This window comes from Triticum aestivum, chromosome 2A, assembly GCF_018294505.1.
Source record: "Triticum aestivum cultivar Chinese Spring chromosome 2A, IWGSC CS RefSeq v2.1, whole genome shotgun sequence".
NCBI classification, from domain to species: domain Eukaryota; kingdom Viridiplantae; phylum Streptophyta; class Magnoliopsida; order Poales; family Poaceae; genus Triticum; species Triticum aestivum.
In genome coordinates, this window is record NC_057797.1 from 490,502,354 (window position 1) to 490,516,191 (window position 13,838).

Genomic DNA, 13,838 nt, shown 5'->3' on the forward strand with positions numbered 1-13,838 from the left:
TAGACCCAAAACCAATGATAGCAGGCAGATAATAGCTTTAGTTAAAAAATACAGATAATGGCTCCTTTAATGTTTGTTTGCACCCAACATGAAACTCACAGTAGACACCCGAGATTAACCAGATAGTAGACAGATAGTACTGATTGCTGCCCCAATATGTACCCCACAACCATTTAAAAACTCAAGTTTCAGCATTAGTTTGGACCTGACTCGGAGTCTAATAGTTGAACCCGACGATAAAGTAGCATGTCATCATATTAAGCGATGCATAACGTAAGCAGACACGGAAGAGTGCGACCTCTCTTGCGGACCCGTGTAGTCCTCAAGGTCACCTGCTCAGTTGATGATGGTAATGCAGTTGTCGTGGCTGCCGGCGGTGGGGAAGAAGATCTGAGGCAGCGAAAGACAGCCTAGAGAGCGGATCCCTGCTGTGGTGAACCCTTCCGTCATTGGAGTAGCTGAGCTGGGGTGGAACACAACGCAGCAGGAGCAGGACAAACCACACAAGGTTTTCTTTGACACATATCTGTAACAAAAGTAATTGTGTAAGGGCTTGTTTGAATTTGAGGATTCTAACAATCCAGGGATAGGAAATAGACAGGAATAGGATAGGAATGCACGTACAAAACAGAGAATTTAAAAACACAGGATTTCTGCCAATCTGGGTGTTCGATTCACAAGAATTGGAAGATCACAGAATGCAAAGAAGCAAGGTGAGATTAAGTCAAACCACAAGAAAATGTACGGTTATAATGCTATTATTCTACCATCTCTTAGTCTTGTGCTATATGAATAGGAATTTGAAAAGGAGGACAAGTGGAAATTAAAATTCCTACGGTTTTTCTTTCAAGGAGACACTAAAGGAACAAATCCTACAGTTTTCCTTTGCTCCATTCCTTTAAATCAAATTCATGAATAGTAGTACCATAGGAAACTTTCCAATTCCTATGTTTTTCCTTCACTTTTCCTTTCAAGCACTGGCGATTCTAGTAGGCAGGCTTGAGCAAGGAAAAGCCTACACTCAAAAAATGTTTTTGTGCTACTTCTATTACTTTGGACCCAGGCCACTGCCCTACTAGCTCTACTCCCAGGCCCATCGACAAATGCACAGCTCAAACGCGCAGAGATTAATAATGATTGCGTTCAAGAGAGTCTATCACAGATAGCTAAGTTGTCTGGTACCTCACTACTTGTCATATAGTAGGAGAAACTAATCGTATTTCACGTTACTGCGTGTGCTCAGTGGACAATATATATAACATGTAGAGTAAAAAAGAGATGCAACCAGTGTACAACCTCTTTGGCGAAGCCATGTCGATCTCAGCGTGATTGGGTTGGTCGGTAAGGATGATCCGGCTGACTTGGCTGTTGGAGGAGGGGAAGAAGATCTTAGGCATCTTGAGATGGAGCCCGGGGTACTGCTCCGCTATGAGGGAGGGTTTCGTCGTTGGAGCAGCTCCGGTGAGTTGTATGACACTGAGGCTGAAGCAGGACATGAGAGACAACGCTAACCTGAGTGGAATTCTAATAGCATCTTCAATAGATGACGTAAAATACATAGACACAAAGTGCTAGATGTAAAATACATCAGCCGCTCATCTCCGAACTTAACAGTCGAAACTGAATTTAACTGTCGAAACTGAACTTAACTGTCGAAACTGAATTTTGCTGTCGAAACTGAATTTTACTATCGAAACTGAATTTTGCTGTCGAAACTGAGTTTTACTGTCGAAACTGAATGCACTAGCTAGTAGTAGAAAAAGCAGTAGTAGCGCGTGCGAGAGCCGGGACAACCGGTCATGTAGTAGCATCAGGTGAGGATACCCTGAGCCGCCAGCCACCACCGGCCGAACAACCGCCCCCCCCCCCCCCGCCGCCCGCGGCCGGCGGTGCGTCGCCCCGCCCGCCCGAAGCCACTCCCCACCGCCGGTCCGCCGCAGCCCCGACCATCCCTCTAGCCCCCCCACGTGCCAAGCTTTTTCTCCGGCGATCCCCACGCCACTGGCCCACCCTGAACCCTAAGATAGATACTGGGGTACCTCTCCGGCGAGCCTGCCTCCCCACTGCTGCTGGTTCTTCCTTAACTCCGACGAGCCCCCCCAGCCCCTAAAAATCGACTGACCCGAAAGTCGATTCTGTCGACTGAAGGGTAGCTAAATCGGAGCAGCATCGCAAGCAAGAGAAAGAGCGAAAGCAGCAGCGCGAGCAAGAGCAAGAGCAATAGCAAGAGCAGACCAAGCAGGGGACCGAGAGCAAGAGCAGAGCAGCAGCGCGAGCCAGAGCTAAAGCAGCAGCAAATCCTACTAATGTGGACGTCGCCGCCGAGGGAGCGACGCCATGGAGGAAGTGGCCGGTGACGCCGCCGTGGATGGAGCCACATCGTGTTGGCTCGGGGCCGAGCGCCGGCAGCACCGTGAGATCGGTTCAAGAAGAAAATGCGGCGATTAGTGTACAGCCTATTTGATGGCGCCAATTAGGTCATAGCTTCATCCGAGGAAACGGTGATGATGATGCTCTTCCGGTGGTGCATGTGAAGACAGCGGTGTGGGAATGGAGGTGGCACGAAAGATGAGGGGAACATCGGGGCAGCTCCTTGGAGGTGGAGGACGGGGTGGCTGACCGGCGGGACGACGAGATCGACGACGGATCCTCATACGATACGGTGGATGAGGGACGTCGTGGTGTTGCTGTGGACAATGTCATCGGGGAAGAGGCTCCAGCTGGGTGGCAAGCGGGGGAGGGTGTGGGGCTTCGCGGGTTTTCACGGCCTCGGTGTACGAATGGGTGGGCAGATGGGATGGGAGTGGGGAACCATGGCTTAGGGACGCGCTTGTCTGAAATGTGGGGTAAGTTACGAAATTACCTCCACCGATTTGAGCTAGGCGGTTTTTTCGGTCCAGGGGTATCACGGGCATTTCGCGTGTCGGGATTTCACAGGAGGTGGGAGTTTTCGCGCGCGTTGTAATTTTGGAATAGCAAGGCGCGGGTTGATATGGAGGGAGTTGTCGAAGCACAATGAGACAAAGATATATCTTAAATATTTCGGGGTAACAAGGCGCGGGTTGAAGAGGCGGGAGTTTCGCAGCACGATAGAAAAAGACGCTAGCTTGAAATTTTGGGAGAACAAGATTAACGTGTACCCAAGAAAGACAATTCGCACCTCATCACTAGAGAGAGCTACGTCCCGTTTTACTATATTACTAGAAATGCATTCAAATACAACAAAAAAAAACAAAAAAATAGGACAACAAACATAACGTGTACAGTACCAAAACAATTTGCACTTCCCTCAACAATAAAAAAAGAATGTGTGTTGTCTAGCATATGGACTAAATTTGAGTACATTTTCCTTGTTTGAATGGGATTGTACTTGGGTTAGTTATACAACCATCTAAATACTATCTTCACCACACATGAAATGAATATAGGAGAAGTAAATTCCTATATAAATACGAACTACATGTACATACGATCTCAAATTCAAATATATGTATAGATTTTATGTTGAATTCAAATCATAGTACATGTATGCTCTAGCTAGATGTTCGGAATCTAAACCATGTTTGATATACTACATACAATGTGTTGAACAAGCACACCACACACACAACAAACACCATTTAGACTAGTAAGGTACACGTGCATTGCACGCATGAGATTTGACAACCAAATTATGAATAAATACCACATTATAGCATGTAAGCTTTGAGTCATATATTCATGATGTAGATGTTCATTTAATTCTTACAGTTCATTTCATTAAAAATCATCTAGGTTTTATAAGAAAGCTAATCTATTTTAAGATTCATGAATTGTGCGTTGTAAGGCATGAAGTAAAAACAAATAATGGAAAATCATGTAGAAAAACATTTGGGCAATTCTGGTACGGAAGATTCTAGAACAAATAAGAAGTGCTTATGTTTTGAGGTTTGTGCATTATGCTTAAGTTCAACCATGGAATTTTCTAGATTGTACATGTGGCAAAATCTGGTGGAATCTAGATGATATCCAATGGCCAGTTGTGCTCAAATTTGCCATCTCTGCACCATCGGATTGGCCTCATCCAACGAGCATCTTTCAAAGTTAAAGTTATCCACACACTATATAAAAAATATAATATATAATATATATAGGGGTAGACATATAGATATGAGATGCGAAAGCCACTAATAATCTCCAATTAGAATAGTGTGTCCATGCATGGATGCAATGTGGCCAAATGATGTCTGCCATCGATATCTCAAATACAAATCAGCCTGACCTTGTTCAATGTGTATACAGTACAACATGCTCGTTTCCAAACCACACCACGCATATCTTAGTTATATTCATGCATGCATGGGTTTCAAACATCATGATCTCTTATTCAAATATTTGAATTCTACTTTACATTGATTATGACGTCACCTAGTCTTTTACACCCACATAGTCATCTTCTCTTTATAATTGTACCGTTAACTTTCTCTCGTGCATGCATGCACACACAGCACCAGTCGACATTATCCATCATGCACATGCAATCTTTTTCTTCAGGTCGGTCTCCCATGCATGCACACACACACACACACACCTCCCCCTCCCCATCATATCAGGCATTCTTTATCTCTCACGTGCATGCGCAATGATCGATGTTCCTCTATCTGTGTGTATATATAGCTAGGTCTTTCACAGTTTTCCACACAAACAGATCAATCTATATATCTAGTGAGGCCTCACCCTCTTTCCCACATCCACATCAATCAATCTATACCTCTCTATATAGGATTACATAGCTAATACACCCACATTAATTATATATCCAACGTCCCCCTCTCATCATCCATGCGTCAGGTTCATCTCTCAAATGCATGCATAGTGGCGAAGATAGGGGCAGCAAGGGCCCCGCCCCCACCCCTAACATCACTATATATTGAGGCTAATATGAATGTGATCATTAGAAAATTGCTGGTAAAATGGTTTAAGTTGATGAATTGGCCCTCCTCGTAAAGGATTAGCAATGCTTGGCCCCTAGCTCATTTATTTTTCATGGCTCTGCCACTGCGCGCAACAGCGCACGTTCTCGCCCCCTCTCTTCAAATATCGATCTCGCACTTGTGCACTCCTTCATAGTCTCCCTCCACTTGGCCCCTCACACCATCTTCTACCCCCCACCAGATTTTGCCACATGTACAATCTAGCAGACTCCATGGTTGAACTTAAGCATAATGCACAAACCTCAAAACACAAGTGCTTCTCCTTTGTTCTAGAATCTTTCCTATCATAACTGCCCAAACTTTTTTCTAGTTGAATTGCCATTATTTGTTTCTACTTTATGCTTTACAACGCACAATTCCATGAATCATAAAATAGATTAAGGGCTTATTTGATTCAAAGGATTCTCAAAGGAATTTTGGAGGATTCTAATCCTTAGGAATTTTTCCTATCTTGGTTGTTTGATTTGTAGATTTGTAAACCATAGAAATTTTTCCATAGGATTCATTTGAACTAGATTTCATAGGAAACACCCCATCCAGTCAAACCACTTTGAAAGAATCTTGCGTTTTTTCTATGCACAATCAAACACTAGTACAATCCTATAGGATTCAAGACGACATTCCACTCTAATCCCATGTTTTTCCTATTCCCGTGTTTTGGAAATCCTTCGAATCAAAGAGGACCTATCTTTTTTTATAAAAACTAATTTATTTTGAATGAGATGAACTATAAAAATTAAACGAAGGTCTACATCAGGCATATATGACTCAGAGCTTACATGCTATAGTGTGGTATTTATTCATAATTTGGATGCCAAATCTGATGCGTGCAATGCACGTGTACCTTACTAGTACTTCGAGTATGTGCAAACACGTAAATTAGAATTCCAATGGCATGCTACATAGTGTCTCTCTTACAGTTCATGAAGCTACGTGGCACATGTGGAGGCGTTGTCGCGACCTCCTTGTGTGGATTGATCACAGTGATGTGTTGTTGCTTCCAGAAAGATGTACTCGTCCTCTCTGAGCCACACTGGCGGTACATGCATGAAGCGAAGATGTGCATGCATGCCATGCACACACTCATTCCCTCGCACGCACACGCGGGTACATGGGGTGAAGCATTTTTGTACGAAGATCCATCCCATGTGATAATTTGACATGTGTAAAGTCCTTCATTTCATTGATGGTCAATTAATACAGCGCATGCAAATTGAGTGGACGTGAGGGCAGAAGAAAGACATTACTACTCCACTGCGCATGCGAGTAGTTAAATCATGGGGTGCCAATACTTCCATTGGTCTCCTTCAAATTTTGTGCCAATTTTTGACCATATTTGTAAGTAACATAATATTTATGCATGTCATAAAAAGTGGCACAAAAAAGGGGGCCAATAAACCAGGACGCGGGCAGCATGATCAATTTTTGCCAGGGCTACTGTTGGTGGCCTTTGTATTTAAATATGGACGGAGTGGAGTAGTACTGTCTTTATCTTAGCCTCGTAGGGCTCTCCCAGTGCCTAGGATCTTCTCCCCGCCTCGCCCACCGGATCCCGCCATGGATGATCCCGCCATGGATAATCCCTTAGATCCCAGGATCCCGCGGGCTGCCCTCTCGCTACGGCCCGTAGCACTGCCTCCTTTGAGCGAGACCCACATGTGTTTTAGAGGGGATAAATTGCTCTGGAATCACAGATCGGTGGTGCCGGAGGGCATGCCAGGGCTGCATTTCAGGTGGTGGGCAGCAAGGGCAAATCGGATCGAGGAAGCATTGCATCAATTGGAGAGAAGTTCCAAGAAGTTGCACCTGGCGCAACACAAGGCAGAGGTGCAAGTCAATCTCAGGGGAAAGATGTCGAGGGAGGTCATCATCTGGCAGTGTCGCATTGATTTCGAGCTAGAGCTAATGGCAGAGATCATATTCACGGAGTTGACTGCGGAGGAAAGAACGCGCATGCCTGTGCAATGGCATGAGTAGTCGGTGCAACTGTTCAAATGGGCGGTAGGAGAAGCCAAATCCCAGGACCAGTTGCAGCGGCGCTGCTGGGCATCAGGGCATGCGTCGTAGGTGAGGTGAGCTGCCCTCCTTCCCCACCAGCGATGCAGTGACCTAGTCGGTTGCTGCTGCAGTGAACTTGCAACGCTATGTCTATTTGCAACCTTGACAATCACTCCATCTGTATGTATTGATTTCCTGTAAAAAATACTTGGTCGTCTGGAAAAAGATGGTAATTGATTTATCACTAGTTTTAGAATGGTTGGTCGTGACAATCAACTGAAGCCACAACCAGAAGTCTCGATCGCCGCACGTGTCATGTTCTCTGTGAGGCATGAATAGAACAATGCTAAAAATGAGATGACTAGCAAATTAGATCATTCTTTATCACCAATAGAACAATGCCTCTTGCTAGTAATATATAATAAGAGTAGAGAGTAGAGATATGGCACTGGGCTGCCGTGTTTCATGCTGCTCCGTCATACTCCAGTGGAAAACTTGAGTATACCGCATTGTTCTTTGCTCCTCCTCAGGTTGTCGGCACATTTATACGAGCAGTCAAATCACAAGGCCCCGCCTTCCAGCAGTAATGAGCCATCAAATCACAAAGGCCCTCGCCTCTCTTGAACCGACCTAGCTAGACTGCCCCGCCCTCCAGCCTTTTAAAAAATGTATACTTTTGTACAGTAGTAGGATCGATGGATTGCACGATGGAGCAAAACTAACAAGATGAAATTAAAGAAAAAAGGTGGTACATATAGAGAGCGCTCGTCGCCAAATTATTCATATAGTACTATTAAAAAAGCTAGTACGTGCTTAAATGCGGTGCTAAATTCTATTAAAGAAATTAGCATACCTATTTAATTCTTGGGTTCTTATTATTTATGCCACTAGTTTGTGTATCACTACTTAGTTTTGCCATTAGAAGTTACAACTACTCAAAAATGTCATCGATCCATGAGATGCCTGCTCAAAAATGCAATTAGATATCTCAAAAATGCCATCGTTAAGTTAGATGTTTGCTCAAAAATAACATTAGACATTGTGATTTTCACGTCAAACCCGTTGACTCGGTTACATGACAAAAATAAGCCGATTCTCACAATGATAAGTGTGGCCCGGCTTGTCAGGAGTAACCAAGCGAACAATTTTACAGGAAAATAAGAACGTTGTTGGGATCAAGTAGGCCCCACATTTTATTTTACTGTAGTGAGATAGAGGGAGAGCTGGCATGTTGGTCCATCGGTATTTATGTCATTATAACTTGGTAAAAGAGATTTGAGTCACAATAAGGGTGTCCAGCACAACATAGCCGTCAAATAAAACTAAGCACCCTGAAATTCTTTGACAAAAGTAAGCCCCCTGAAATTCTTTGACAACTAAACTGCTGGCTATATGATGTTGGCCATATATATTGTACGTATATAATGTGAAGAAACGAGTGGTAGTCATAGTACTAAACCAACTAAAAGATGAACTATAAGAAATACTAGTATGTACGTACTGAAGAGTTAAAGTAACAAGAAGAAACATAACATAGTTCTGCTGGGGGCTCAGCACAACACACCCGTCAAATAAAACTAAGCACACCAGAAATTAAACTAAGCAACTAATCCGGTCGACACTTCATTAGAACCACCATGAGCAACGACACTGCCACCTTACTCGGAGTCCTCGTCCACATCCTTGACTTCGTCCTTGTCCCTCTTCCTCTTGGGCTATACTTCTTTGCTTGAACCGCACACTTGGCTCTTGCTCTTCATCCAACCCTTGTAGATATTGAAACAAAGGTAGTCATCCATTGCAACGTAGTGGATGTGGTCTATATCTAGTACATTCCACTACCATGAACGACGAAACATGTGTGGAGGTTTCTTCAGTTTACCGAAGGATGAACCATGGCTCCTGCCAGGGTCAGCATTGAAGGCTTATCACGGGAGGACAAAAGCCCATTTTTCTAGAGGTCAAAGGGTTTGCCTCCAACGAGGCCTATCCGTTCTAGGAGTCTTTCATCGTTCGTAAAGTCTACAATAACGAATTTGACTCGGACACCCTCGAGGAACTTCTTAAATTCCTCGCACTCTACATTGGCATGGCATATGTGGTAGACCAAGCTTAAGTCATGCACACAAACCTGGATCACAGCAGGCTTCTTCCTCTCTTCCTCCTTTTGACTCTTCTCTTTTCCCAGGACTGTGGTGTACTCAACATCTAGCCCAGTGACCCACTCATCATTTGAGTTTTCGAACATGCGTCTGAAGAGATCAAGGCATCCTCTCACCATCGCGGAAGAACGAGTGTAGATGTCGTCGAACTCATCGCCGGTGATGGTTCTAACCATGTACTCATCGCTGACCATGAAGATTTGGGATGCCATGGATTTGGGAGGAGGGTTAGGATTAGTGGAACTGCCGTAATGTGAAAGGACGAGACGACTAGGAGCGGTTTATCAATTGTAAAAATGCCGAGTGGGGGAGGCGTGCAAAGGGCAGGGTAGTGGCTTGCCTGGTGGATAAATGGATTCATGCACAGTACTATGGGGGCGCAATTAGATGTCATGTCTACTCGACGCACAATTGAATGGCTTTCGATGTCATGTCAAGCGTCGGCAAAATTATAGGTGATACGAAGCTCCCGAGAGCCCTTGGATCTGAGATCGAACGGTTGCATGGCGTGAGTCTAGACCTATGGGTGAATATCCTATGCTGGAGGGTTATTCTGCAAATTTTCAGCAACTTAGCATGCGATCGTTCGATCTCAGATCCAAGGGCTGCCAGCAGACCGTATCATGGTCGCGCCTACCACGACCGTCACCTCGCTCGTGCGGCCGCGCCCTTGGAGATTTAACACGGTGCGTTAGGCTATCTGATGTTGGCATGTCATACATAGTCATCACTTAGTCACTCATACTACAACAAGGTTAGCATAAGGTTGGCTATAAGAATATTTTTTTGTTTACTTCTCTCTATCTCTTTCTTCATAGTATTTATTGCATTTGACAAGGAGTGACCTCTTCCAATGAAATGGTGCTTAGATGAGGTGCTATGGGCATTAAATGGCTTAGCAACTCAAGTCCCCAATGCATAGGTGCTTCGTTTTTTGTTGCTAAGTTTGCTTCATCTAGGTACACGCGCTTAGCACCATTTCTTCCTGGGGTCACAAAACTAGTCTCTCTCTTCTTAATTAACTTGCCACATTAGACTTTATGCCTATGTGGTAGGCTTAGCACCTGTAGGATCAAGTACAATAGTGGGCTATAAGTCTGCTTTACATGGCATTTTTGCATATGTGGGGGAAAGAGGCAAGGAAAAAGTGGAGGAGTGGGCTCTCAAGCAAGAGCTAGCCTCTACATGGTGGAGAATCGGGAGAGGCACCTGTATGGAGGTGGTTAGGAATCGGGAGACTTGCGCCGGTCGTAGCGCCACAGTTAAAATGATAATGGCAAGTCAAATCACCGGGCCCCACCTGTCCAGCAGTAACTCGCTGTCAAATCACACAACCCTACGTTTGCAGCAGCTTACTCCCTCATCTTCTCGTGTCTCTGTCGAATCGACTAGGCGGAACTGCACCGCCTACCGCACGGGAAAAGCTTCGCCCTCGACTTTTAAATAGTACAGTATAATAATTTTGTATCCATGGATTGCGCCATGGAGCAAAGCCTCAAGAAAACGGTGATACACATTTACGGAGTATAGTATACAGCACGCCCGTCGCGTTCGCGTCGCACCCCAGACGGTCGGTCGGTCTGGCATGCCGCTCTCCGAATGGAACGCGCGTCATATTGCGTTTGCACACACATGTGGGACCGCAATTGAGAACCGACCATAGGCACACTCCCCGGCCCCGCAAGTCAGGTGAGTTAATAGAAGAGAGAGATGAGCGATAGTACTAGAGAAGTGTTGTACAGACGTTGGTGCCTGGACGATCCCTGCATGACACGGAAGATTAGTTCGTCCATGCATGTGACCAGACTCCAGCAGACACGCCTGGATTGGCTATCGTCTACATATCATGCAGGCTGTGTTGTACAGGGCAGTAGTTCTAGTGAGAAATCTAAAATAAGGTTTCTTGTCATCTCGCAAAATTAGGTGTCATGTGCTTCGGATCACTGCGAGGGTTAAACATCGACAACTGAGTTCCTCCAAGGCGCTAGTCATGGGGGCCACATGCACGAAGACTACTCGGCTGCCATCTATGTCAAGTCAGCTATGTTAACTAGGGCATCTATCGATGGACCCCTTTTCTATGAGTTTATCTTTAATTTGAGCTTTGATCATCGTCTAGTTTGTCCGTCGGGATTCATGTTGTCTCCTTTGGGCAGTGAGGTTATGGTTTCTTGTCATGTTATAATTCGGTGCTTCAGATCAAAATGAGGACAACTACGCCTCCAGGGCACGAGCATGAAGACAGTCATTGACGAGGGCAAGCTGGCTCCGATAGACAAAACAAAACTAGTAGTACTCCATTGTATAGGCAGGAGCCTCCATGCTTGCTTGCTAGTGTTGCTCTCTTCACACCGTCTTGTCCTCTCCAGATCTAAAGACGACAGCGGTGGCCACACAATCTCTCTCCGCTCACTGCTGGTCACATATCCAACCGGATTCTCTGCGGTGGGGAAGGTGAGAAGGTGCAACGTTCACGCGGTCGTCCTCGGCGACGGCTCTTACCCACTGCCATTGCATCCCGATTAGCATGCCTTGCCGTTATCTCCCAAGCACCGCTGGCTAGGGAGGGCCTCCGACCCCTTCTTCCTCGATGTCGTAGTGTGGGCAGATTCGGCCTCCCGCCGCCCACCTAGTGACATCCCGACGACCCTCAGGTATAACTTCCTTCCAAACTGGCCTTGCTCTACTTCCCGAGCTCCTGATGTCGCTGCATTTGTCTCTTTTACTATTTCCTAGGCCCCCTCGTAGATAGGATCGATCGGCTGTTCGAAAGCCACCTAATTTTTTACTGTTAAGAGGTAAAACTAGTTCATGCACTCGAATCTAGTACTACCTGGTTCAAACAAGGAAGAAAGGGGGTGGGGTGGGGGTGGGGGAAGATTTGTGACCTGAATCTAGGACTTGGTCGAAAGAGGAAATAATGGGGGCGAAAAGTAGCAGAGACTGGCTATCCAACTTGTCTCTAGGTCTAATAGGGAAATAAAAGGAAACGCAGTACGAACTCAATATAAACCCGATCTATTGGTTGAAAAAGGAAAGAAAGTCGCGACTGGGGGACAAGTCAATAGAGTAATTCCAGCACTAGATTTGCTAGTCTCACATAGTATAAGGTGGCTATACCGAACAAAAATGGGGCCAACCCAGATATCTTGTTCTGATGTTTGTTGCCCCGAGCCACTCTTACATAATGCCACTGGTAAAATGTAGCAGTCGCACTACTAAATGTGAGGACACGTTAAACCAATGTTGCTGGTAAAATGAAGCAATGGCACCATTAAAGTAATGTCATATTTAACGGTTGTCATAGTTAATCGTAATGCCCACACTAATATCTACCAATGCTGCTGCTTTAGAAATTGCTACTGTCCTTGTAGGATTGCCATTCAGATAAGGAACATGCTTCTTTTCATTTGATGTATGTTTCATTACTTGTTAGTCACCCTCATTTCCACCTTTTTTGTGCAAACAGAGATATACATTTCACCATTGATCTTAGTTGAACTACACAAATGATATCCAAATTATAGTTGAACATTCCAGGAGCTTCACAACCAACCTTGATGTTGCTCAATTTTATTGCAACTAATGAAGAAGAAGCTCTGTGGGTTTCGTTTTCTGATGGAAATGGAACCGGGGCTGGAGCCCTTTTCTTAAAAAATGAAGAAGCTGCTAGCTCATGGGACATTGCTTCATTTTAGGTGAACTGCACCAAAAGGTCCCATGAATTGAATCATCCATGTTGGTGACTACTGTCATCCCTTCTACGATGGTGTTGACTGCAGATATGGTTCCCATCACGATGTATGTTCCTTTTTGGTCTGACCGTTTGCCAAAGATCCTGCATGTTGAGTCTGCTCTTGTGCTACTGTTTTGGCACTGCCATGATAAAGCAGTAATGTTATTATTTTGCACCTTAATCTAGTGGCATTATTAATTTGAGGCAATGTTTTGACACTGCTAGTGCCACTAATTTTTTTATATATCAAAGGAGGGGGTTTCCTCCGATTTCATTAAAGAAACCCTACCGTAGAGAACCATTATCCGACAACATCTCAGTGTAAACGGGTAGTTATGCAACTACTACTAGACCAGATTGAGTACTAGCAGGAGACAAGTTCGCCACATAAGCTAGGCAGGTAGGGGGACACAGCACCAACTCGACCAAGTTTCGATTACAACCCAAATGCTACCACAGAAACATCAGGGGGGAAGATAGAGCTAGCTTCAGCATCCTAGTCTAAGCACCCCCCAGCCTCCATCCTTGCGACACACGGTACACCTCATTTGCCACCCGCTCGACCCTAGTGCCACTAATAAAATGAAGTAATAATACAGTTAAAATAGAGCAAGTGTCCTCTCTATCATTTCATTTCCAATGTAGATAAAGAAAGTGCTTCTCTTTGTTAGTATATGTTTCATATGTTTCATCAACTAGTCCCATTGTTAATGTTTAAGCGTTTCTACAAACTGGGGTGCTTAATTTTAGTTGACCTGCACAAAAATAGAGATTGTTATGTCTCAAGGCCCCTCCTTGTACTACCGATGTACACTGATGTTCATCACTGGCAGAAGGTGTATCGAGGAGACTAGGGTCGATTTCTAGTATGAGGCGTCGCAGGGCCCATCTCGCCCTCGCAGCATGGCATACTATGATACTATCGCAATATTTAGTGTATGTTTCATCAACTAGTGCCACTATAATGTA